Source organism: Procambarus clarkii, chromosome 6, assembly GCF_040958095.1.
Source record: "Procambarus clarkii isolate CNS0578487 chromosome 6, FALCON_Pclarkii_2.0, whole genome shotgun sequence".
NCBI classification, from domain to species: Eukaryota; Metazoa; Arthropoda; class Malacostraca; order Decapoda; family Cambaridae; genus Procambarus; species Procambarus clarkii.
Window position 1 is genome coordinate 9312468 of NC_091155.1, and position 26857 is coordinate 9339324.

General features: G+C 46.3%; 1 protein-coding gene across 2 annotated transcripts in view; it reads left to right on the forward strand.

The window, feature by feature from the left end:
* The window catches only part of LOC123752967 (repetitive organellar protein), a 133121-nt gene extending 108242 nt beyond the window's left edge, over nt 1-24879 (forward strand). The window contains exon 6 of one of the 2 annotated variants that reach the window (XM_045734977.2): nt 21076-24879. The gene's annotated coding sequence lies outside the window, so the exon portion shown is untranslated. Of the gene's footprint in view, nt 1-12006; nt 12179-21075 lie in introns of those variants that run through there. The other variant, XM_045734976.2, reaches the window with a different exon arrangement.
* The last annotated feature ends 1978 nt before the right edge of the window (nt 24880-26857 follow it).

Genomic DNA, 26857 nt, shown 5'->3' on the forward strand with positions numbered 1-26857 from the left:
TGTTCCTCTGGGAATGCTTGGGTGTTGGTTTTCTATAAGTTTTGGGTTTGGGCTCAGTGTCCCTCTGTTTATGCTTGCTCCTTCACCTTGTCCCTCGGTTTTCTGTCTGTTATGGCTGTTTCCCTAGGGGTTTTGTCTGGGGGCCATGCTTTGTCTTTCTGTGGTATATTTCCGCCAGCAAATGTGGTAGTTTGGCTCACCTTGGTTCGATTCCGGGTTCCGTTCCTTTGGGTTCTTTGCTTTCGTTCCAGAGGTTTCTTCCTCTTGGGCCCCCTTTGTGGGTTCAGGGGGCTTTGTTTCCTCGTGTATGACCCGGTTCTGCCTTCTGGGGTTCCGGGGTCTTCATGGTTTGCAGTCTAATCTTTTTGGATCTTCGCATATGTTGTTGTCAAAACCCAAAGCCGGGGCTTTGGGTTTTGCTGTCGAGGTGGGCCTTTTGATGCAGTTTTGTGCTTTCTTTGTATCTTCTTCGCCTGGCCGGCGTGGTGTTTTCTGCCTACTGGTCAGTGGCTTGTATTTTTCTTTTCTTTAATTTTCCTTTATTTTCTTGTGTATATATGCGTGTATGTGGGTACACATATATGCATATATACAAAGAGCCAAAGCTCAATCCCCGCAAGCACAATTAGGTGAATACATGTACATGTTTACACTTACGTGTCTGTGTGTGTGTACTCGTGTGTATGCGCATGTACATATGCACGTGTGTAATGCGCCTTGTGTGTGTATTTTTATATAGTAGTAGGCATCCTTCAGTCTAAAGACTATGGAGGCAAAGCTTGGGTAGGTAGATATGGAGGATAAGCTGTTACCCATGCAGCAGGTCCCCCCTCTCCACGTTGCTGAAATTATCCAATAGAAAGGCAAATGCCAATACACATGGCATTTATACATGCATATACATATACATATATATATATATATATATATATATATATATATATATATATATATATATATATATATATATATATATATATATATATATATATATATTCTACCCACCTCAAGACTCCGCTCCAATATAGAAGCATCAAGAAATATGGACCAATAGGCTTTCTACAAACACTTCTATTCAATACCCATTGTTTCTGTTCTGTCTTGTGTTGATACTTTTAATACCCTATTAATATCCCCTGTTCTGTCTTGTGTTAATGCCACATCATCCTTCCCACCTCACTCAAATGTAGATATAATATCAGAGAGACGTAAGTTCTAATCAGTTGTGTATTTGTGAAGTCTTTGAAAATGTAATAAGTTTTACGAAACGCGCCCGTGTCGCGTCAGACTAGAAATAAAAATGAATTTTGGAGAAGTGATTTTTGATTTACCTCCAACAGTGAAGCGTAATGTACGAAAGATTGAGAAAATTCGTGTTAGAATTATTAATCTTACTTTTTCGGTCATATTTAATAATATATATATATATATATATATATATATATATATATATATATATATATACAGTGGAACCTCTATTAACGAGTGGCTCTATTAACGAGTTTTTCCAGTAACGAGCAAGCCACTCGCAGCAAATTTGTCTCTATTGACGAGCTCGCCTCTATTAACGAGTGAAACCACATGGCGCTTCCTAGCGTCTCGCGGGTTCTCGCAAATTCTCGGACGCCTCCGACGCCAGTGTTGTTGTTGTATCTCACACGACAAGCATCCCTCTGGATTTATTTGAGCTTTTCTTTGGGTTTTTAGTGGTTTTGCGACTACAATTTGTAACAAACGATGTCTCCAAAGAAGCTGCTTGCTAAAGATAGTGTTGTCAAGAGGAAGAAAGACACAATTACTGTGGATTTAAAGAAGGAAATTATAGCAAAGCATGAGTGTGGTGTCTGTGTGATTGATCTCACAAGGAAGTATGGCAGGTCCTCATCAACAATTTACACCATTAGTAAGGGAATGAGGAGGTAAGGGAGGATGCTGCCTCTTAAACTGAGATCAGGGAAGTGTTTGGAATGTTTGAAAAGGTGAACGCATTCTTGGAAAAGCTGCCCTGATAAAGCAGTGACAACCCGGTGTGTGAAAATGTTTAATTAATTTATCACTTTGTGATAACACTTTATGAAAGTGTTATCACTTTCGCAGGTATATGTCGCTTGAACATAACACACTTTTTTTCTCTTGAATGTTCCCAAACACCGCGCTCAAGCGTCATTTGAGCAAATATTTCTATAAAATCCAATTCTTATCCGATTGACTTGGGGATTGTATACAAGTTTGCCATGAAATTTCCGTTTTCTTTAATAACCACATTGCCTATTTGAGAAAACGGCATTGTATTGTATCTTCGGGGTAAGACTATTATATTGTTGACACAACGAGTGTAATCAACGTAGTTTTTTATTTGGTGCTGGTCTAACGCATCCTTGTGTGACATTTGAAATGAAATTTGGGTGAAATTCCCAAGAAGAGAGAGTCCGCCTGACTCAGAGGTGGATTCTCCTTCCACACCATAACCCCTCTCCTCCTTCCCACCTCTCCATTGTCTCCCTCAAGCCAGCAACTACTCTTCATAAGGTAAAGTAAATATTAAAACACTACAACAAAACATTTATATTTACATGTGCAGTATTATATTTACATAAAAAAAAGTCATACAAGTATGGATGTTTTTGGGAGTGGAACGGATTAAATTTATTTCCTTTATTTTAAATGGGGAAATTTGTTTCCAAAGACGAGTTTTCCAGGTAACGAGCTCGGTGCCAGAACGGATTAAACTCGTTAATAGAGGTTCCACTGTATATACAAATATATATATATATATATATATATATATATATATATATATATATATATATATATATATATATATATATATATATATATATATATATATATATTGGTGTATACTGGCAGCAGGTTTTCTTTCAAACATGTTTCATTGAATATGACCGCATATTCTGTATTTATTATTTTCTGGTTTAGGGCTTCTATCCCTCTAACTATTTTCTTAGCATCAGGGCTTAATTCAATTAAGCCCTGATGCTAAGAAAATAGTTAGAGGGATAGAAGCCCTAAACCAGAAAATAATAAATACAGAATATGCGGTCATATTCAATGAAATATATATATATATATACAAATATATATATATATATATATACATATATATATATATGTCGTACCTAGTAGCCAGAACGCAATTCTCAGCCCACTATGCAAGGCCCGATTTGCCTAATAAGCCAAGTTTTCCTGAATTAATATATTTTCTCTAAATTTTTTCTTATGAAATGGTAAAACTACCCATTTCCTTACGTATGAGGTCAATTTTTTTTATTTGAGTTAAAATTAACGTAGATATATGACCGAACCTAACCAACCCTACCGAACCTAACCAACCCTACCGAACCTAACCTAACCTATCTTTATAGGTTAGGCTAGGTTAGGTAGCCGAAAAAGTTAGGTTAGGTTAGGTAGGTTAGGTAGCCGAAAAACAATTAATTCATGAAAACTTGGCTTATTAGGCAAATCGGGCCTTGCATAGTAGGCTGAGAAGTGCGTTCTGGCTAATAGGTACGACATATATATATATATATATATATATATATATATATATATATATATATATTTATATATATATATATATGTCGTACCTAGTAGCCAGAACGCACTTCTCAGCCTACTATGCAAGGCCCGATTTGCCTAATAAGCCAAGTTTTCATGAATTAATGTTTTTTCGACTACCTAACCTACCTAACCTAACCTAACCTACCTTTTTCGGCTACCTAACCTAACCTAACCTATAAAGATAGGTTAGGTTAGGTTAGGTAGGGTTGGTTAGGTTCGGTCATATATCTAAGTTAATTTTAACTATAATAAAACAATATTGACCTCATTCATAATGAAATGGGTAGCTCTATCATTTCATAAGAAAAAAATTAGAGAAAATATATTAATTCATGAAAACTTGGTTTATTAGGCAAATCGGGCCTTGCATAGTAGGCTGAGAAGTGCGTTCTGGCTACTAGGTACGACATATATACACACACACACACACACACACACACACACACACACACACACACACACACACACACACACACACACACACACACACACACACACGTATGAAGAAAAAGTGCTTAAATTGGAAGAGGACAATGGAGCTCTTTGGAGTGAGCTTTGCACTCTAAAAGGGAGTATGCTTCAACAAGGTAAGATTATTACTGCATTAACAGACAAGGTAACAAATCAGGAGGAGCAAATCAAGGAACTAGTGAAAGAAAATGAGGCATGGAAAGTGAAGTGTGGTGACTTTGAAGAAATAAACAAGAAAATAGACTCATATGGTGAACAACTCCAAGCAAGCCTAAGGGCTAACATAGAGTTAGGTAAGGATCTCCAACTGGAAACTTCACTGACAACTCACATAGAGGAGGTGAATAAAGAACTAGAAAAGTATAAAGAAGAAATAAAAGCGACATATGCTGAAGTTGTAAAAGAGAAAGAGACTATCAAAGAAGTGTGTTTGGAAGTCAAAACCAGAAGTGACCAACAAGAAGCAGAAATTAGGCAAGCAATTAGGAAAGAACTGGTTACCAACAGTAAACTGGTACAAAACACTGCAGATAGAACTAAGTCCATAATCATTTTTGGATGTTTAGAGAAGGAAATTTCATCTAGGGTGGACCGAGCGGCAGAAGAGATGAAAATCATAGAGAAAATAGTAGGTTTAGGAGAAGGCTCAAAGGAAAATGTCTGTGATTTTAGAAGAATAGGAAAATATGAGAAAGAAAAGAACCGCCCCTTAAGGGTGACGTTTAATGGAGTGAAAAACATGATGGAAGTGCTAAGAAATGCCAGGAAACTGCAGAGTGATGAGGTTGGCAAATCTTGGTCAATAAGACAAGACCTCTCCAAGGAAGACAGAGAAAAGCTGAAAATGAACCTAATTGAGGCAAAACGTCTAAATGGGGATAGAAATGAAGAAGACAGAAATTCTTTTTTTTACAAAGTGACAGGGACTGGAAAGCTTGTGAAATGGTACATAAAAACAAAGCAACAAGATCAGTAGTGGAAGGGGGAGTAAAGAGCAAAGGAAAAGGGAACATGTTCCTGAAAATTGTATATACCAACATAGATGGAGTGAGGTCAAAAACTTTGGAGTTGCAAGATATAATCCAGCTTAGGGTCCCAGATATTGTTGCATTATCAGAAACGAAACTTGAAGGAAATATAATAAATGAAGTCATATTCCCAAGAGGCTACTCAGTTTGGAGACGTGACAGGAAAACTAGGAAGGGAGGAGGAGTGGCTGTACTGGTGAAAAAACACCTGAAGGTAAAAGAGTTAATATTTGAAAACCCTTGAGATATTGACAAATGGCATTGCAGGTCTGGAATCAGGATGATAAGCTGATAATTGTAAATGCCTACAGCCCACCAGCAAGCAACACATGGACAAAGGAAGAACTAGATGACAAACGAGAGGGCCTCATAATGGTCATGAGAGATATTATTGTACAAGCAGATAAAGATAAATCACGACTGTTGATACTGGGGGACTTCAACTTTAAAGCAATAGACTGGGAGGCCTATGAAGCAAGAACGGAGGACTTTTGGACATGCAGATTTGTGAACCTCATTCTGGAGACATTCATGTATCAACACATAAAGCAGGCCACAAGAATGAGGGAAGGAGATGTACCGTCAGTACTGGATCTAGTATTCACCAGGAAAGAAGAAGAGATATTTGACATCCAGTACCTTCCTCCCTTGGGAAAGAGTGATCACGTCCTGTTAGACATTGATTATGCTTTAAGATATCATCTAGAAGTAAATGGGGACATTGAAACAATTGATAAACTTGATTTAAGGAGAGGACACTATGGGGAACTTCAAAAAAAATTTAATGAGTGTAATTGGACAGAATTGTTGCTAGGCAGGGAAGTAAATGAAATGTATGCCAAATTTTTACAAATACAGTATACGAGGAAGGCACACAAACATTCATACCAAAACAGAGATGCAGGGCCAGAAAACAGGATTGGTTCGACAAAAATTGTGAGAGGGCAAGAGACCAAAAGACACAAAAATGGAATCAGTATAGGAAGAGGCCAAACCCCCAAACATACCAGCGATACAAAAATGCGAGAAACAACTATACGGCAGTAAGGAGAGAGGCAGAAAGAAATTTTGAAAAAGGGATAGCGGATAAATGTAAAACAGAACGGGGCCTATTCTACAAATTCATAAACAACAAATTGCAGGTAAAGGATAATATCCAGAGGTTGAAAATGGGAAACAGATTCACGGAAAATGAAAAGGAAATGTGTGAAACAACAAATGAAAAGTTCCAAAGTGTGTTTGTACAAAATGAAATCTTTAGGGAACCAGATACAATAAGAATTCCAGAGAACAACATAGAGCACATAAAGGTGTCTAGAGACGAAGTGGAAAAAATGCTCAAGGAGCTCGGTAAGAACAAAGCAGCTGGCCCAGATGGCGTTTCACCATGGGTTCTGAGAGAATGTGCATCTGAGCTCAGCATTCCACTTCACCTGATCTTTCAGGCATCCCTGTGTACAGGAATCGTAGCAGACGTGTGGAAACAGGCTAACATAGTTCCAATCTACAAAAGTGGCAGCAGGGAAGACCCCCTCAATTATAGACCTGTATCATTGACAAGTGAAATAGTGAAAGTATTGGAAAAGCTAATCAAAACTAAATGGGTAGAACACCTGGAGAGAAATGATATAATATCAGACAGACAGTATGGTTTTCGATTTGGAAGATCCTGTGTATCGAATTTACTCAGTTTCTATGATCGAGCCACAGAGATATTACAGGAAAGAGATGGTTGGGTTGACTGCATCTATCTGGACCTAAAAAAGGCTTTCGACAGAGTTCCACATAAGAAGTTGTTCTGGAAACTGGAAAATATTGGAGGGGTGACAGGTAAGCTTCTATCATGGATGAAAAATTTTCTGACTGATAGAAAAATGAGGGCAGTAATCAGAGGCAATGTATCGGAATGGAGAAATGTCACAAGTGGAGTACCACAGGGTTCAGTTCTTGCACCAGTGATGTTTATTGTGTACATAAATGATCTACCAGTTGGTATACAGAATTATATGAACATGTTTGCTGATGATGCTAAGATAATAGGAAGGATAAGAAATTTAGATGATTGTCATGCCCTTCAAGAAGACCTGGACAAAATAAGTAGATGGAGCACCACTTGGCAAATGGAATTTAATGTTAATAAATGTCATGTTATGGAATGTGGAATAGGAGAACATAGACCCCACACAACCTATATATTATGTGAGAAATCTTTAAAGAATTCTGATAAAGAAAGAGATCTAGGGGTGGTTCTAGATAGAAAACTATCACCTGAGGACCACATAAAGAATATTGTGCAAGGAGCCTATGCTATGCTTTCTAACTTCAGAATTGCATTTAAATACATGGATGACGATATACTAAAGAAATTGTTCATGACTTTTGTTAGGCCAAAGCTAGAATATGCAGCTGTTGTGTGGTGCCCATATCTTAAGAAGCACATCAACAAACTGGAAAAGGTGCAAAGACATGCTACTAAGTGGCTCCCAGAACTGAAGGGTAAGAGCTACGAGGAGAGGTTAGAAGCATTAAACATGCCAAAACTAGAAGACAGAAGAAAAATAGGTGATATGATCACTACATACAAAATAGTAACAGGAATTGATAAAATCGACAGGGAAGATTTCCTGTGACCTGGCACTTCAAGAACAAGAGGTCATAAATTTAAACTAGCTAAACACAGATGCCGAAGAAATATAAGAAAATTCACCTTCGCAAATAGAGTGGTAGACGGTTGGAACAAGTTAAGTGAGAAGGTGGTGGAGGCCAAGACCGTCAGTAGTTTCAAAGCGTTATATGACAAAGAGTGCTGGGAAGACGGGACACCACGAGCGTAGCTCTCATCCTGTAACTACACTTAGGTAATTACACTTAGGTAATTACACACTCTTACTTTAATTTTGAAAGGGGTTCCATTCCCTTCGCTGTTGACGTAGGACTGGGAAGAGCAGCTTGCTCTGTTGGCTCTCACTTGGTCCCACAGTTCGTGAGCATTTTTGGTGGTCTTTCGGCTTCTGGTAGCGGCGGACGACTTCTCCTCCTATTGGGGGTTCGGAGTTAGCAGGGTGGGCTTCCTTCCCTGCGCTTCGTCATGTCATCTTGGTGGGTGCGTTTGGACATGGTCGATCCACCCCATCCTTCTGGGGTTCCCGTCTGCTCTATGCAGACATTTGCCTTGCGAATCTGCAGCTCCTCTGGACTCGCTCAGTCTGCGCCCTGGATTCTTTGCCCTCTTCGGAGGACTGTTTTCTCCGGTCTGGCTTCTGTTGGGGCTGGGTACCTGGATAGTGGCCCTGGACCTCTGGGTCACTTCTTGGCACGTTCCTCTCCAGGGTTCCGGGACTGGCACAGTTGGTGGTGGAGCTACAGGCCTCACCACCACCACTTTTGTTGCCTTCCCTATTTTGTAATTGGCACTGAGTGTTTTTACGCATCTTTACCGGATCTTGGTGCCCTGTCTGAGTCTGCTTGGGATTCGGAGTCTGGCCTACCTCGACGACTGGCTGGTGTGGGCTCCCAGTCGGTCCGCTTGTCTGCTCGCCAGGGGTGTGGTTCTTTCCAAATCGCCGGGTTTGGTTTCCTGGTGATCTGGAAGTCATTCCATCTGTTTCCGTCCCAGGTTCGGACTTGGCTGGGTCTTGTTTAGGGCTCTTGGGCCACTCCTTGTCTTTCCCTCCAGAAGCCTTTCTGCGGCGGTGGTACCGCATTCGGCTGTTCATGAGGGGTTCCCGGGCTGCTCTGTGGTTGCTCGAGCAGTTGTGCAGGAGTCTGAACTTCGACGTAGTGGTCTGCCTGCAAGGTCAGGTTTGGCTTCAGCGTCTGTTTGGTTCCTTTGGAGACTCCCCTTCCGCCTCTCTTGCAATCGTTGAGTTTGTTCCTCCGAGGATCTTGTGTTGGTGCTGCATCACCAGCTTCCTCTTTGGGGTTTTCAGGGTTCCGTGCCTTGGCATTTCCCCGAGCCTTCGCTCGATGTGTTCACGGATGGGTCATTTCTCGGCTGGGGCTTTGTGACCAGTGCTCACCAGGTCGGCCGGGGATAGTGGGGTCTGTCCGTCCGTCGGGCTCACAGCACAGTTCAGGAGTTCGTGGCTGTCTGGTTTGCACTTTGGAGGGTTTGGGTCACTCGGTGCTCTACCATTCAGCTCCGTTCGGACTGTTCTCTGGCGGTTCTTTGCCGGAACTTAGGTGTTTGACCTTTGGGGGTGGTCCCTTAGAGTGGCTCGTTTGCTTGATTCTCGGGGTTTGGCTAACCATGAGGTTCAGGTCCGGGGTGTGTCTTGCATCTTGGCAGTCAGCTGTCTCAGTTCACTCCTCTGTTCGCGGATTGGCCAGTCGTCGCCAACTCGTTTTGTTGGCTCTGCCGGACGTTTGGAGTCCTAGCCATGGACGTCTTCGAGTTGGTGTGGTCTAGGCATCGCCCCTTTTTATGTGGTGCCCTTTCCCGCCTGCGAGGCGTTCATGGTGGATGCTTTTCAGCAGGACTGGTCGAGGTGGGGTACTTGTTCCTCTTCTCCCGGTCCAGCTGTTGCTTCTGGCTCGGTTGGCTGGCCCAGCTTTATTTTCAGACGCTACTTGATAGGTGTCTGAACCCGGGGCATTTTCCCGCGGCTCCGCCTCTTTCGGCAGGTCGGATCGGTCCTGTTCGTGACTGGTTTGGCCTTCTCCTCAGCTCTTCGCGTCTGGTATTTTGACGCGGGTATCACCATCTCTGTGGTGATCAGGTGGCTTTGCTGACGGTGTCCCACCTGTGAGCTTCGTCTTGGCGACATTATGACGTTCCTGGTGTTTCTATGCACTTTTTCTTGCTCTTTGTAGGTTGTCTTCTCTTTCGCATCGGGTTGTCTTGTCCTTTTTGGGTTTTCAGGACTACAGTTATTTGATGTTTCTTACTGTCGCCTCGTTTTGTGCGGCACTGGCGGAGCCGCTCCGGCTTGCATTCGGGGTGGACATCACATCTGCCCCGTTTTGTACGCTTTCTCGTGTTTTGTTTCACCTCCGGCCTGCTCATGCATCGCCTGAGTCGTCCTGGTCTTTGATCAGGGTGCCTTCTTATCTTCTCCTCAGTTTGTGGTAGCCATTTCGGTTCAGATTTCTGCTCTTTGGTACTGGTGGTAGGTTTGTACATTTGCAGCCTTTCTCCATCCTTCTGGCGACGGTCAAGACGGCTGCTTTCTGGAGGGGTTCTTGGGTTATTGATGCTTGATTGGTTTGGCCGGGGGTGTGTCCTGTGTTGACCGATTGCGCTTTTTGCCGTTACCTGCTTACCATGTCTGGGGATGTGCTTTGGGTTGATCCGGTTCCCCTCGTTCTCTGTTTCAGGGCATGGGTCTCCCAGGTCGTCCGCAGAGTTTTTCAGTCTTCCAGCCTGCGGTCTGTCCTTGCGCCCATGCTGTTCGGATGTTTGCAGCTTTTGCTGCTGTGTTGGTGACGTCTAGGGCTCATTTCGGGCGCAGGGATTTATGGGTCGCGCAGGTTCTTGGCCGCCCATTCTTTATGCGGGTCTGCACCTGTGCGTTCTTGTTGCCTTGGGTCGCAGGTTGCAGCCTGTTGTCTCGGCTTTGCATTGCGGAGTTCGTAGTGGCCGCCTCCCAGGTCAGCCCTTTCTTTTCCTTCTCTTTGGGTATGAAGCTCCAGGGAGCCATAGGTGCTCCCCACAGAAAACCAGCATTGAATGTAATGAAACCCCATTTTCTGGGTGAGCCCCGGAGGCTCCCTGGCAACCCTCCCTCCCACCGATCGGCATTTTTTTTGCGTTGGTTGAAGCTTAGCTTCCGAACTGATGCTAGGCAGCCGGCGCAGTAGGTCCAGGGCTCCCCCCTCCCCCTCTCAGGGCAGGGAGGGCTGTGCGGACGATCGGCGCGGCAGTAAAGTGTGATGTTTGCTTGTTTGCTTGTTTCCTTGGGATTGTAGCGAGTTTCTACCTCTCTGTTCGGTTTTTTGTTTTAGTTTTTTTCCATGTGGGGTTTGTTTTGTTATGCCTACCTTTCTGGGTGCCTAACCCCGGTCAATGGCAGATAAGGAAAACCCCAACCACAAGGGGGTTTTCCAGGGCCATTGCTCCCTGAAACCTATCTGAAGGGGCCAGGTTCTGGCGCTGGTCCCTGGTAGGTCTGAACTCCTTAGCTAATGTCCCGGTCTAATATAACATACATTATCCCAGTAAGCTCCAGGGAGCCTCCGGGGCTCACCCAGAAAATGGCGTTTCATTACATTCAACACTGGTTTTTTGGCCATACGGGTAAACGAGTGAAAAGCAACGTAATTTTAAGAGAACTGGTTGGATGGCAGACATGATGTACTCTAAATGTTCATATGGCCATTGCTCCCTACGCCTCTGAAGGGACCAGGTTCTGGATCATGATCTCTAGTAGGCATACAGAACTCCCATGACTGATGACACCAAACTAATATGGCACATGTTGGTTTGGATAACTTCAGGGAGCCTCTTGGGCTTGGCCAGAAAATGCCATTTCGTTACATTCAACGCTGGTTTTTGGGACTTTCCCTGCAAGAATGATCCGAACATCTGGCTTATCCGGCAGGACACCCTTCCCATATAATTTGGAAAAGCAAGCTTAGTCAGTATGCCAAAGCTAGAAGATTGAAGAAAAGGAAGCAAAATGATCAATATGTACAAAATAGTAAAGGGAATTGAGAAAATTGATAAAAAGTATTCTTGAAACCTGAAATCTCAAGAGCAAGACGTCATAGATTTAAGCTAACTGTACAAAGCTGTCGAAAGAACATTAGAAAGTTCACTTTTACAAACAGAGTGGAGTTTGCTCTTTGAGGTCAGACCGCCTGGTTAAGGGCTTTACCTTGGGTGTGTTGCAGGTATTTGGAATCCATCTTGATGTGATAGCCTCAGGGAGCCAGAGGGGCTCACCCAGGAAGAGAAGTTTCATTATATTAAATGCTGGTCTTTTTTCAGCCATGGTTACCTGAGCTGCCCTGAAGACCTTTTCTCCAAGCAACCTACCATCTCATCTACTAGCACTCTAGTTATTAAGTTGTGATGCAGACTATATGATTCTTTTGTCATGTCATTGATTACATCATAAGATCTTAATTAACCATTAAATGTTCTGTAAGAACAATACTTACCTTTTGAGTATGATTTCAAAATAAGATTTTTTTTTTTTAATTAGTGTCCAGTTAAGTATTACAATTATACTTATTATTTTGGCTGTGTCAGATGTTTCGTGAGTCGTGCATCATACATGGTACTGTACATGTGTGCTAGGTAAACACATGCTGAAGTTCGTACTTGTGTTGGAGGTGGGGAGGCATGTCTGAAGGGAATGGGACCTGCCACATGTGCTTTAATTCTGTCGATTACAAATACCAATCTTATTTTAGATATTAACAGAGAAATATTAGTTTTAGATGTTTCTAGTGTGTGGTGACGTTTCTTCCCTAGCGCCAAACATGGTGCAGTAATTGAAACTCACTCAAAGATTATTCAGATTTCCTTATTCTTTGTTACTTGTTAAATATTTTTACAGAAATAATAATCATTAAATTCTCTTGTTTTGACAAGTACCGTATTTGCCGGCGTAAAACTTGCACCCATATTTTACAAGAATACTTTGCGGTAAAAACTGTTTTAATATGTTTCATCGTACATTTATTGAAAGATATTTTAACCCTTGGGCGGCGCAGCTATTAACCACCGCACTGCGCAGAGTGCCTTGAGGCGCTGGATCGAAGGTGTGCAAAGCGCCATGTGGCGGTTGTAGGTACAATATAGGGAGCGATTCAAAACTCCCGTGGTACACGGGGCTCATATCCTGGGTCTCAGGACTCCTATAGACAGACGCCATCTTGGGGCAAAATCGTCAGCATCCGTGCTGGCTGTGAGAGCCTTAGAGAGAGCGACCAAGGCTGGTGCACGCAGGAGCCACGCACAGCACCACTGTGCAGCTAGGTGCCACAGCACCACTTAGTAATGATAAATAAAATAGGTAACTGAAATTATTTTGTGTTGATAGTGTTATAGATGATCCTGACTGTCATAAAGACTTTGTACAATGTTCAGATATCAGTGAACACAATGTTAGTTATGATATTCACAACATAAGGTACAGACACACAGCACCCAACCATTGTTTCCTGCATCTACGCATCATGAAACGACCTTAAGTTCTGTAACCCATGTTCATTTTGTAATGGAAATGGATTCATATTCAGGATTCTTTGACGGGAATGTGATAATAAAAGCCTATGATAACGTGGCTTGCTTTCAATATTTTATTATTAGCAACACAATATACTGTAATAATTTGGCTTGTTTTCAATATTTAATATTTGCAACAATTTTTGTGCCTAGCGAACTTGCCCGGTATGCTTCTCTGGCTCCCTAGCCTATGGTGCTCTGTCTCACATCCGTAATACGGCTGCATTAAATGCAGAGCAGTTTTTGATACATTGAAAAATATAAAACCAGCGTTGAATGTAATGAAACGCCATTTTCTGGGTGAGCCCCGGAGACTCCCTGGAGCTTATCGGGATAATGTATGTTATATTAGACCGGGACATTAGCTAAGGAGTTCAGACCTACCAGGGACCAGCGCCAGAACCTGGCCCCTTCAGAGAGGTTTCAGGGAGCAATGGCACTGGAAAACCATCTTGTGGTTGGGGTTTTCCTTATCTGCCATCGACCAGGGTCAGGCACCCAGAAAGGTAGGCATGACAAAACAAACCCCACATGGTAAAAAAAATAAAACAAAAAACCGAACAGAGAGGTAGAAACTCCCTACAATCCTAAGGAAACAAACAAACAAGCAAACATCACACTTTACTGCCGCACCGATCATCCGCGCAGCCCTCCCCGCCTCGAGAAGGGAAAGGGGGAGCCCCGGGCCTACCGCGCCGGCTGCCAAGCTTCAGTTCGGAAGCGAGGGTTGCCAGAGAGCCTCCAGGGCTCACCCAGAAAATGGCATTTCATTACATTCAACGCTGGTTTTCTCTGGGGAGCCCCTACGGCTCCCTGGAGCTTCATACCCAAAGAGAAGGAAAAGAAAGGGCTGACCCGGGAGGCGGCCGCCACAAACTCCACAACGCGAAGCCGAGACAACAGGATGCAACCTGCGACCCAAGGCAACAAGAACGCACAGGAGCAGACGCGCATAAAGAATGGGCGGCTAAGAACCTGTGCGACCCTCAATTCCCTGCGCCCAAAATGAGCTCTAGATGTCACCAACACAGCAGCAAAAGCTGCAAACGTCCGAACAGCATGGGCACAAAGACAGACCGCAGGCTGGAAGACTTAAAAACTCTGCGGACGACCTGGGAGACCCGAGCCCTGAAACAGGGAACGAGGGGAACCGGATCAACCAAAGCGCATCCCTAGACATGGTACGCATGTAACGGCAAAAAGCGCAACCGGGCAACACAGGACGTACCCCCGGCCAAACCAATAAAGCATCAATAACCCAAGAATCCCTCCGGTAACCAGCCGTCTCGACCGTCGCCAGGATGGAGAAAGGCTGCACACGTACAAATCTACCGCCAGTACCAAGGAGCAGAAACCTGAACCGAAGGGGCTACCACAAACTGAGAAGAAGAAGGCACCCTGATCAAGAACCAGGACGGCGCAGGCGACGCATGAGCAGGCTGGAGGTAAAACAAAACACGAGAAAGCGTACGAAACGGGGCAGATGTGACGTCCACCCCGAACGCAAGCCAAAGCGGCTCCACCAGCGCCGCATAAAACGAGGCAACAGTTAGAAAACATCAATTAACTGTAGTCCTGAAAAACCCAAGAAAGGATAAGGCAACCCAATGCGAAAGAGAAGACAACATACGAAGAGCATAGAAACACCAGGAACGTCATACTGACACCAAGACAAAGCTTGCAGGTGGGACACCGTCAACAAGAAACACCTGAACACTACAAAGATGGTGATACCTGCGTCAAAAAACCAGATGTGAAGAGCCGAGGAGAAGGCCGAACCAGTCACGTACAGGACCGATCCGAACTGCCGAAAGAGGCGGAGCCGCAAGAAAACGCCCCGGGTTCGGACACCTATCAAGCAGCATCTGAAAAGAAGCTGGGCCGGCCACCAAGGAAACCATAAGGACTGCTCTCGTGGGAATGGGCTGCAACCGAGTCAGAACCCGAAGCAACAACTGGACCGGGAGAAGAGGAACAGGTACCCCCACCTCGACCAGTCCTGCCAAAAAGCATCCAACGTGAACGCCTCGCAGGAGATAAGGGCGCCACATAAAATGGGCAGCACCTAGACCACTCCAACTCAAAAAACGTTCATGGCCAGGAGTCCATACGTCCGGCAGAGCCAACGAAACGAGTCGGCGACGACTGGCCAATCCGCAAACAGGAATGAACCGAGACAGCTTTCCGCCAGGACGCAGGACACACTCCGGACATGGAACTTACAGTTAGCCAAACCCTGAGAATCCAGCAAACGAGCCACTCCAAGGAACCAACCCCAAAGCAAAGGTCAACACCTAAGAGAAACCCTGTGGTTCCGGCAAGAACCGCCAGAGAACAGTCCGAATGGAGCTGAATAGTAGAGCACCGAGTGACCCAAACCCTCTGAAGCTCAAACCAGACTGCCACGAACTCCTGAACTGTGCTGTGAGCCCGACGGACAGACAGACTCCACCATCCCCGGCCGACCTGGTGAGTACTGGTCACAAAGCCCCAGCCGAGAGATGACCCGTCCGTGAACACATCAAACGAAGGCTCGGGGAGGTGCCAAGGCACGGAACCCCGAAAACCCCAAAGAGGAAGCTGGTGACACAGCACCAACACAAGATCCCCGGAGGAACAAACCCAACGATTGCAAGAGGCGGAAGGGGAGTCTCCGAAGGAACCAACCAGACGCCGAAGCCAAACCTGACCCCGCGTGCAGACCAGCATGTCGAAGTTCAGACTCCCGCACAACCGCTCGAGCAACCCGGGACCCCCTCATGCATAGCCGAAGGCGGGACCACAGCCGCAGTAACACTTCTGGAGGGAAAGAAAAGGACTGGCCCAATAGCCCTAATCAAGGCCCAGGTCCGAACCCGGGACGGAAACAGATGGAATAGCCTCCAGATCACCAGGAAACCAAACTCAGCGATCTGGAAAGAACCACACCCCTGCCGAGCAGACAAGAGGACTGACTGGGAGCCCACACCAGCCAGTCGTCGAGGTAGGCCAGACACCGAATCTCAAGCAGACTCAGACAGAGCACCAAGATCCGGTAAAGATGCAAAAAAACAAAAGGTGCCAATAATTGACCTGGAGGTCCAGGGCCACCATTGAGGCACCCGGCCCCAACAAAAGCCGGACAGGAGACAACAATCCTCTGAGGAGGGCATAGAAACCAGGGTGCAGACTGAAGAAGTCCAGATGAACTGCAAATTCAAAGGCCCATGTCTGCAAAGAGCAGACGGGAACCCCAGAAGGATGGGGCGGATCGACCACGCCCAACGCACCCACCAAGATGACATGACGAAGCGCAGGGGAAGAAGCCCACCCCGCCAGCTCTGAACCTCCCCAAAGGGGCAGAAGCCGTCCACTGCCGCCACCAGAGGCCAGAAGACAACCAAAAGCACCTACCAACAGCAGGACCATACGAGAGTCAACAGAGCAAGCTGCTCCCCGGCGCCCCGTCAACAGAGAAGGGAACAGAGCCAATTCCGAAAGAAAAAGTACACATATACATATATACATATCATGTATATACACAAGGTAGGTGACACACACGTGTGTGTACACATGTACATGCGTACACACACACACACACACACACATTCACTTGAAAAGAAAATTTCAAGCCGCCGGCCAGGCAAAGAAGGCACAAAACTGCATCAAAAGGCCCACCTCGGCAAAACCTCAAAGTCCTAGCACAACCACAACACATGCAAAGACCCAATAAGATCAATCTGCAAGCCAGGAAGACCCCAGAACTCCAGAAGGCAGAAACCGGGTCACACACGAGGAAACAAAGACCCCAGAACCCACAAAGGGGCCCAAGAGGAAGAAACCTCCGGAACGAAACCAAAGAACCCAAAGGAACCCGGAATCGAACCAGGGGGAGGCCAAACCACCACATTTTGCCGGCGGAGAAAGACCACAGAAAGGCAAAGCACAGCCCCCAGACAGAACCCCCTGGGAAAACGGTCATAACAGACCGAAAATCGAGGGACAAGGTGTGGGAGCAAGCATAACAGCCAGGGGACACTGAGCAAACCCAAAGGCCCAGACAAAAAACAGACAAAATGGAAAACCCAGTGTAAAATCAACACTCAAACGTTACCAGAGGAACAGGCAACGGGCAGAAAACACCAGAAAAGCAAAGAAACGACAACAGGAGAATAAAAACCCCTGAAAAAAGGTGAAAACTCACCCAAGAAGCTCGCTCGCACACCCAGTCGCATGTAAACAAACCGCTACGCCGCCCTGGTGGCCACGCCGGGAAACCGGCCGACGAAAATGGCCGCCAGAACAGGGGCTGTGACTGACGCTAAAGATACAAAAACACGCCAGCAAAAGTGGGAAGCAAGCAGACTGGGTGAAAAACACCGCCCAAAAGCAGAAAACTCAGGCAGGGGCAAACCGCCCCAGAACTGCTAGTAGGCATCCCCCACAGCCCCAGGAACCCGCAACAGAGGCCCCGGTGCAGAGCCGTCCTCCAAGCCCTCCGCCCTTAACCCTCAAACCGCGCATATCATATATAAATGATATCAGTGACAAAACCGAAACCGCGCACATCATTTATATATGATTTCGTGTCTAGCGCTATAATTTAAACTCCCCGCCTGGGATAGGGGCAGCTATAGTACAGCCACGACTGATAGTTGCCAGATGCCACCTAGAAAAAAAAATCCAGGCCAACATTCTTGGGTGTTACAGCGTCAGTATTGAGCAAGCCACCAAGGCTGGCCCACGCAGCACGAGCTCACAGCACCGCTGTTCAGCTTGTGACCACAGCATCGCCTACAAATACCATAATATATATGATACTGCTATTATTTAGCAGTGATAGTATTACTGAAGCCTCCTGACTGTGATAAAACTGACCAGGATTCTGATAATAGCAGGATTGTGGTGATATTTAGTGCTGTGCTCCATGGAGGGAGGCGTAAGGCTGTGCGAGGGAGGGTTGTGGCGTCGTCTTCTGACTGTGTGTGGCCACCATTTATTGACTGCACTCACCATACCAGCTTAGTGGTTCGATATGGTGAACACAAATGTAGATACTTATATATAACGTGTGTATAGAGTGTGATAACAGCGAGAGGAGTAGGTTGGGAGCCGCCATTTTGGTGAGGGAAGAGCGTCGTCTGCACGTCTTGGCATGGTGTTTACTGATGGCCACTATGGTCTTTGGGCACCAAACCAGCTTATTTGTTCAGGTATGGTGAATAAAACAGGTAGATACTTATATATAATATGTGTATATAGCGTAATAACACCACAAACAATATTGTTGAAGGACAAATATTAGTGCGTCTGGCCTTGAGGGCGGCCGCCGATCAGCTGACTGTGTGAGTAGCTACGTCTTTGTGGCCTTTACTCACCATACAAGCTTAGATGTACAGTTATGGTGAACAAAACATGTAAATACGTATATATAACGTCTGTGTATAGTGAATAAATACAGAAAGAGTATTGTAGGAGGTGAATGAGGGTGAGTAAGGTGTTGTTGAGGGAGGGAGTGGCAGTGAGTGGCTCGCTGGTGTTTGGCGGTCACTCCTCGTTGCTTTTTGACTCACAAGACCAACTTAGTAGTTCGTTATGGTGTACAAAACATGCAAATACTTATATATAACCTGTGTATATAGTGTAACAACAGCAAAACTATTTGTTTATTGTTTTATGAACATAATAATTAAATCACTAATATGCACACCATAATTTTGAGTACAGCGATGGTTCACACATTTTATAATATAAATATACCACAATTCACTGTATGGAATAATATTACTGCAAAAAAACTAAGAAAAAATCAATCAGAGACATTGAAATAATTAGGTAATAATATATTTGTGGCAACTGCTGTCTGACAGCTCGGGCGGAGTAAACGTCATCTGGCGAAGGCTCTGCCATCGCCCCTTTTTTGCCACAATTCCCTACCCTATTGCGGCTAAAATATGCCACCTACGATTTTTTTTGTTATTTTTTCCGTGATCAGGGAACAAAAATGAACACTTCTATAAGACGAAAGAATTTTTTGGATTTTTTTTTTTTTGTTGCGCCTGTGGGTGTGAATTCCATTTGGGCTCCTAGCGGTTTGAGGGTTAAAGTAAAAGAAGAGCCCATGGGAAAGACAGCAAGAAAGGGCCGCTGGTAAGACCCCAGAAGCCTTGGCAGAAGGAACAGGCTCGAAAACCTCCGTCCCCAACCCGAACGGGGCAACCCTCGAAAACCGCCCGAGTCTTGGCCCCAGCTAAACCCCGCCCCGACCCCGAAACCCGCAGACGGTCCGGAGCCGGGAACAGGGAGGGAAAGGGGCGAACAGCACCTAACCAAAACGGGGCGGCGTCGGGGCATCCGAGTGGGAAACCAACCTAGCTTGCAACACGGATGCCGTGTACTCTGAACAGTAATAACATCAGGAGAGTACTGCAGAACAAGCAGAGAATCTCTCGCAAGACTCCGGGTCAAGGTGTCAGTGACCCAACAGGCAGCATGACGGAGGTAAAAGTGCCGACTGTCACCCGGAGACAATGGCACAGCAACCAACGATCCCGTACAAGACAGATTGGAACCCTGAAGACACATTCAATGATCCCCCGAGCCCAGACAGGGGTTTCCAGGGCCCATAGGCTGACTGCTACGGGAAGCCCGGGCAAGGTGTTGCTAAACCGGTTGGGGATAGCACTGAAAACCCATGAGATGTGTACAATCACGGGGGGCCTAGCAGAGGGCCACCAAACACTGCCAGTGGAACTATAGCCACACAGGGCAGACCCCCCACCAGGCAATTGAAAATAAAACAAAAGAAAAACCCCGCTAAAGTACACTGTCTCCAAAGGCAACAGGAACCAGTCGCTGCTTAGGTGGCAGGCTGTGCAACACCTTAATGCCCTAACCAGCACAATACCAATCCCTACCCAGGGCCAAACAAGGGCCCCAAGCCCCAGCTGTCCCCAAGGGCGAGGCAAATGCCGAGCAGCAAGAACCTCTACGGGAATGGTTCCCGAACGCCCCAGGGAAGATAACCCTGTTACGCAAGGGCAGTACTCACAGGGCGCTTAGGGAAGTCAGCCATTAAGCGCATGCAGCCCCGGCACTGATGAGGTACTCCTGGCCACCGCACAACACAACACATGGCAGTGGACGCCACACAAGGCAAACACCGCCTAGGAAACTGAAGCCAGAGAAGCGTCTATCCCGTTTGACATTAGCTTACAAACTGAAGCTTGGCAGCCGGCGCAGTAGGTCTGGGGCTCCCCCCCTCCCCCTCTCAGGACTGGGAGAGCTGCGAGGACGATCGGCGCGGCAGTAAAGTGTGATGTTTGCTTGTTTCCTTGGGATTGTAGGGAGTTTCTAGCTCTCTGTTCGGTTTTTTGTTTTAGTTTTTTACCATGTGGGGTTTGTTTTGTCAATCCTACCTTTCTGGGTGCCTGACCCCAGTCGATGGCAGATAAGGAAAACACCAACCACAAGGGGGTTTTCCAGGGCCATTGCTCCCTGAAACCTCTCTGAAGGGGCCAGGTTCTGGCGCTGGTCCCTGGTAGGTCTGAACTCCTTAGCTAATGTCCCGGTCTAATATAACATACATTAGCCCGATAAGCTCCAAGGAGCCGTAGGGGCTCCCCACAGAAAAGTGCATGTTATTCAGCGGCAAATACGGTATACACTGTACATCAATTTTATTTTTGTAAATTATCACACACTGGCAAGTTCCTAAATAAATTGTCCACAACAAAAATGTTTTTGATCCTGGAACTTACTGCTATAGTCATTTGACAAAAACAGTCTAATTCAGTTAAAAGTACAAGTGCCACTGATATTTTTTTATGTGTTTTCTGATTTCAGTGAAATGTCTTCCAAGAAAATTTCCTACAGTTATGATGGTCCTAGACATTTGGTGCTCTAAAATCTCAAATGACTCTATGTTCAAAACATTGAAAGGGTTACAAGACATAATTCTGTATGTTCAAAGCATTGAAAGGGTTACATGGTATAATTCATTAAATGTATTTAATGCATCTTTTTTAATTTTTGTTATTGAACACATGCTTTTAGTTTCTAGTGTTATAATTCACTAAATATACATAATTCATTTTGAACTTTATATTTTTTAATGCAAGATTTATATATTTATTTTAACATAGTGCATTTCTAGGAGAGTCCCCCCCCCCTAAAAAAAAAAACTTCCCAAAGCTATCTCGCTGAGATTCCTCCATCTAATGGGTCACATCTGTTGCAGGAGTTATGTTTAGCTTGCCGGGGACCAGTGTCAGAACCTGGCCCTCCCCTCACACAGGTGCACAGAGCAAATAACAATTTGCCCACCAAAAAAGCATCTAGAAAGTCAGCAAAGCTGACTCCATAGATGATCCAAACGAAACAGTAGATTCATTCATGACTAAAACTTGTTAGTACTGATAACTGGCTTAGCTTATTGGCTGCAGTGTGAGGTTCTGGGTATTTCCTGGCTGGCTGCCATCCCTCTCTCTATTCTTTGGGAGCTTGGCAGGGGGTTCTGTCGGACTTGCATGCTTGAATGGCGGGAGGTGAGTCTGTCTTTCAGCTGTACCTGAGCAGTGCTTTTTATGCTCTGCTTAGGACTCCCTGCTTCCTCTGGTACTCTCCATGATGTGGGCAAGTGGCAGCTTCATGTGCAACTGCTTGTGCTGTCTGGCAGTGGTCTAGTGTGTATAGGTTCTCATGGAGGGGCTCTCTGAGCACCATAAGGATGTGGCTTTCATTGATTTCCACCTCGGATATGGAGGCCTTGGGAGCCTGCGGTTCCAGCCTTGGCTATCTTACCCGAGATCCTCCTTCAAGAGTTAGTGGTGGCATTTTACTTAGCCCATCTTGCATGTCGACTGGCTGTATTGGTCGAGGTAGGTTCTTGTGGGAATCTGATTCTTGTGCCATTGTGCTTTTTTCTGCAAATTCCTCTTCTGCTCAGCATAGCACATATGCATTATGGATGCATAAGTGGTCCTATAGGTCCACTTGTATTTTTGGTGGCCCTCCTCTAAGCCCCCATGATTGTACACATCGCAAGGGTTCAGCTTTTAGTTTGCTTGGTAGCTCTGGGATACCAGTTAGCAGCACTTTGCCTGGCGCCCCCTTAGCAGTCAGCCTAAGGGGCCCTGGAAACCCCCATTGGGGCTCATTGGTTCGATGGAGGAGTCCTCTGAGTCCCACCTCGCTTCGTGCGAGTTTGAAGGTTGCTCTGTCCCCTTGTCTCAGGGTTACATTCACCGTTTTTGCCTCCACCATGCTGATTGTTGGGTCAATGACACTTTTGATCCAGAGTCTTGTGAGTGGTGTTCCTTGCATGTACTCCAGATCACCCAGTCCACTGTTACTGATATTCTGGTGCAGGCAGCTTCCGCATTGCATACGAGATTTAAGTTGCTTCAACACGTTCAGTTGGTTGCCTTTCCGAATGCCCCGCAGCTGCCCCGTTTGGGTTATAGGGACCTGGACTTGGGAGTGTTAGCTGCCTCAACTTTGGTTTCATCCGTGCCCCTTGTCCTTTCCCCTGCTGTAGTTCATCCTGCTCCCGGCTCCCAAACGTCTGAGGGTTTTGGAGTCGGGGCAGGGTTTTCTTGGTGGTGAGACTCGGGTGGCTTCGGACTGCCCCTTCTGGATCTGCGGAGGAGGCATTCAAGCCTGTTCCTCCTTCCTGGGCTTTTGGGTCGTGCCAGTGGACCCCTTTCATCCTGCTTTTCCAGTGGACTCTGCCTTTTCTCCAGAGACAGAGTGTTTGGTGGACGGCTAGGCCCCAGGTCCTGACGTGGAGGATCCCGGGGCGGGGGAGGAGTTGACTTGCCCTGTTTGACCCTGCTTGGGTGTTGGTAACCCTCGCTGCGGGGCATGTTGTTACAGAGGAAGTGAGTTTTCTTATCCCAAGTTCCGCTCCTCCCGAACACGATACGAGTTCGGCTCCTTCCGAACACAATACGAGTTCGGGCTACTCCCCGGTTTCCATTCTGGGTTCCTTTGGGTTCTTCGGTTCCCTCCTTCCGGAGGTTATCGGCTTCCCGCATTCCACCTTGGGAGGTGCGAGAGGCCCTTGCGGCTTACCTCCTGCGAGACCCACATTACTTCTCGATAATAGATCCTTCTTCTTTTGAGTTTGGCTCCTCTTTTCCTTACTTAGTGTGTTACGAGGTGCTGGAATCTTCCTGGCTGGCAGACTGCCCTTTCTTTTCATTAAGGGCATGGCATGGGTTCTGTCAGACCCACACTCTTGAATGGCAGGAGTTGACTATGGTCGTTCAGGTTTACCTGGGCAGGGGGATGAGTTTGAGCACCTCAATGCGTGCTTGATCACCCCTGTGCTTCCTTGCGATATCGCCCAGGTGCAGCTTCACGTGCAGGTCCCTTTCCTCTCGGCATCCCTGGTTACTGAGGATTTGCATGCCCGTGGCCATTTGGCTCCAGTCTTGCGCTTCTTTTCCCTGCTGGAGCTGTCTTCTGACTGGCTCGAGGAGGATGTGTAGGAGCTAGGTTCCGGGCCTGCGTCCGGTGCTCTTACCTCGGTGGCTCGGACATCACCTGCCCTGTTGAAGTTGTTTGTGCCGATTCTGAAGGAAGCGGTGTCTCTGTTCTTTGCTTCTCGCCTCGTGTGCTCACAGGAGAAGTTCGTTTGCTCTTTGGAATCTGCTTGTGCCCTGGCCCTTAGGTTTTCGACCTCTTTTTGTCTGTTGTTGATTGAAGAGTCTGCAGGTGGCTTCATCTGGTTGCTGGCCTTTGTCGGACTTGTTGGTCCTCCGGGGGGGGGGGTTCTTTCCCGGAAGGGTCATGCCAGGGTTCAAGGTTCTTTCAGTCATCATAACCCAATAGTGCCAGATTTAGGGCCAAACCCCTCCTGTGGAGCCTTCGGCATAGTTATTGCGCTGAGCATCGGTTAGGTTCTCATAAGGGTCGTTGGCCTTTTCGTGGTTCGCTCCATTGACGGGGCGATGGGGGGGGGGAGGGCTCGCGCTGTTCGCTCTCACCTGGTGCCACGATTCATGGGTGTTTCAGGCCGTTTACTTTGGCCTGCAGTGGCGTTGGGTGGCTCTTCCTCTTTCGGGGGATTTGGGGCAGGCCTCTTCTCCTGCACTATGACAGGTCATCAGTTTATTAGGGGTTGTTCATCATCTCCAGAACTGAGCAGTGAAGCCAGCTGAAGACTGTGGCCAGGTCACTCTATATCTGGCATGCATGTTGGTGGCAGCTATTACTATTAATGATTTTGAGCTATATTTGAGTAAATCTGTTGTTTCATTTGAATAATTTGCAGAGTTCTTTGTTGGTTTTCAGCCTTTGTTCTCTGTGAAACCTTCACTTGACTGTAAAGCGTCACTGACTTTCTGGATGCTTTCTCGGTGGGGGTGGCAAATTATCACTAGGTCTCTTCCCCTTTGTGAGGGGGGGTCCAGGCTCTGGTTCTGGTCCCAGGTAGGCCAAACAGAACTCCTGGAACTGATAGGATCCATTAGATGGAACATCTCAGCAAGATAACTTCAGAGATCTACTAGGCTCTATCAGAAAGAGGCGTTTCATTACATTCAACACAGGATATATTTAATTAATGTACAGTAATTAATATCTAAATCTGTAATAAATTTATTATAATTTTGAGATTGTGAAATACAAATGTTATATGTATAATTCTGTGTTTGAATATTTTCCCTATTGTTAATAAACCTTTGCATTACATTCAGTTAAGGGATTTCACATTGCAACCAAAGAGAGGACCCAATGTGTTTATGTCAGGTGAAGAGTGAAGTGGCATGCACAGCAGAGTTGGTGCATTGTTAGGGACACTATGTACAGCAGTCTGGTAATGTGTCTTAACACTGGAGACACCCACTGGTGGCTTCACTGTGCAATATATTGTAACATAGAGATGATAAATGCAATGATTACAGAGATGTAAGTGCAGTATTCTAAGAACACTCACGAAAGTATACGGCTCAGTATTCATTAATTAAGGAAAAGAGAATCGATCAAAAAATCAGTGTTGAATGTAATGAAACGTCATTTTCTGGGTGAGCCCCGGAGGCTCCCTGGAGCTTATCGGGCTAATGTATGTTATATTAGACCGGGACATTAGCTAAGGAGTTCAGACCTACCAGGGACCAGTGCCAGAACCTGGCCCCTTCAGAGAGGTTTCAGGGAGTGATGGCCCTGAAAAACCCCCCTTGTGGTTAGGGTTTTCCTTATCTGGCATCGGCCGAGGTTAGGCACCCAGAAAGGTAGGCATAACAAAACAAACTCCACATGGTAAAAAACTAAAACAAAAAACCAAAGAGAGAGGTAGAAACTTCCTACAATCCTAAGGAAACAAGCAAACATCACACTTTACTGCCGCGCCGATCGTCTGCGCAGCCCTCCCCACCCCGAGAGGGGGAAGGGGAAGCCCCGGACCTACTGCACCGGCTGCCTAGCATCAGTTCGGAAGCTAAGCTTCAACCAACGCAAAAAAAATGCCGACCGGTGGGAGAGAGGGTTGCCAGGGAGCCTCCGGGGCTCACCCAGAAAATGGCGTTTCATTACATTCAACACTGGTTTTCTGTGGGGAGCCCCTACGGCTCCCTGGAGCTTCATACCCAAAGAGAAGGAAAAGAAAGGGTTCACTCGGGAGGCGGCCACCACAAACTCAGCAACGCGAAGCCAAGACAACAGGCTGCAACCTGCAACCCAAGGGAACAAAAACGCACAGGAGCAGACGCGCACAAAGAATGGGCGGCCAAGAACCTGTGCGACCCTCAAATGCCTGGGCCTGAAATGACGTCACCAACACAGCAGCAAAAGCTGCAAACGTCCGAATAGCACAGGCGCAAGGACAGACCACAGGCTGGAAGACTTAAAAACTCTGCTGACGACCTGGGAGACTCGGGCCCTGAAGCGGGGAACGAGGGGAACCGGATCAACCCAAAGCGCATCCCCAGACACGGTACGCAGGTAACAGCAAAAAGCGCAACCGGACAACACAGAATGCACCCCCGGCTGAACCAATCAAGCATCAATAACCAAAAAACCCCTCCGGAAAGCGGCCGTCTTGACCAGCGCCAAAGGGACGGAGAAAGGCTGCAAACGTACAAACCTACCACCAGTACCAAAGAGCAGAAAACTTGAACCGAAGGGGCTACCACATACTGAGGAGAAGATAAGAAGGCACCCTGATCAAAGACCAGGACGGCTCAGGCGGCGCATGAGCAGGCCGGAGGTGAAACAAAACACGAGAAAGCGTACGAAATGGAGCAGATGTGACGTCCACCCCGAATGCACAAAACGAGGCGACAGTAAGAAACATCAAATAACTGTAGTCCTGAAAACCCAAGAAAGGACAAGACAACCTACGAAGAGCAAGAAAAAGTGCATAGAAATACCAAGAATGTCATACAGTACTGTCGCCGAGACGAAGCTCGCAGGTGGGACACCATCAACAACGCCACCTGATCACCACAGAGATGGTGATACCCGCGTCAAAATACAAGACGCGAAGAAGAGCCGAGGAGAAGGCCGAACCAGTCACGTACAGGACCGGTACGACCTGCCGAAGGAGGCGGACCCGCAGGAAAACGCCCCGGGTTCGGACACCTATCAAGCAGTGTCTGAAAATAAAGCTTGGCCGGCCACCAAA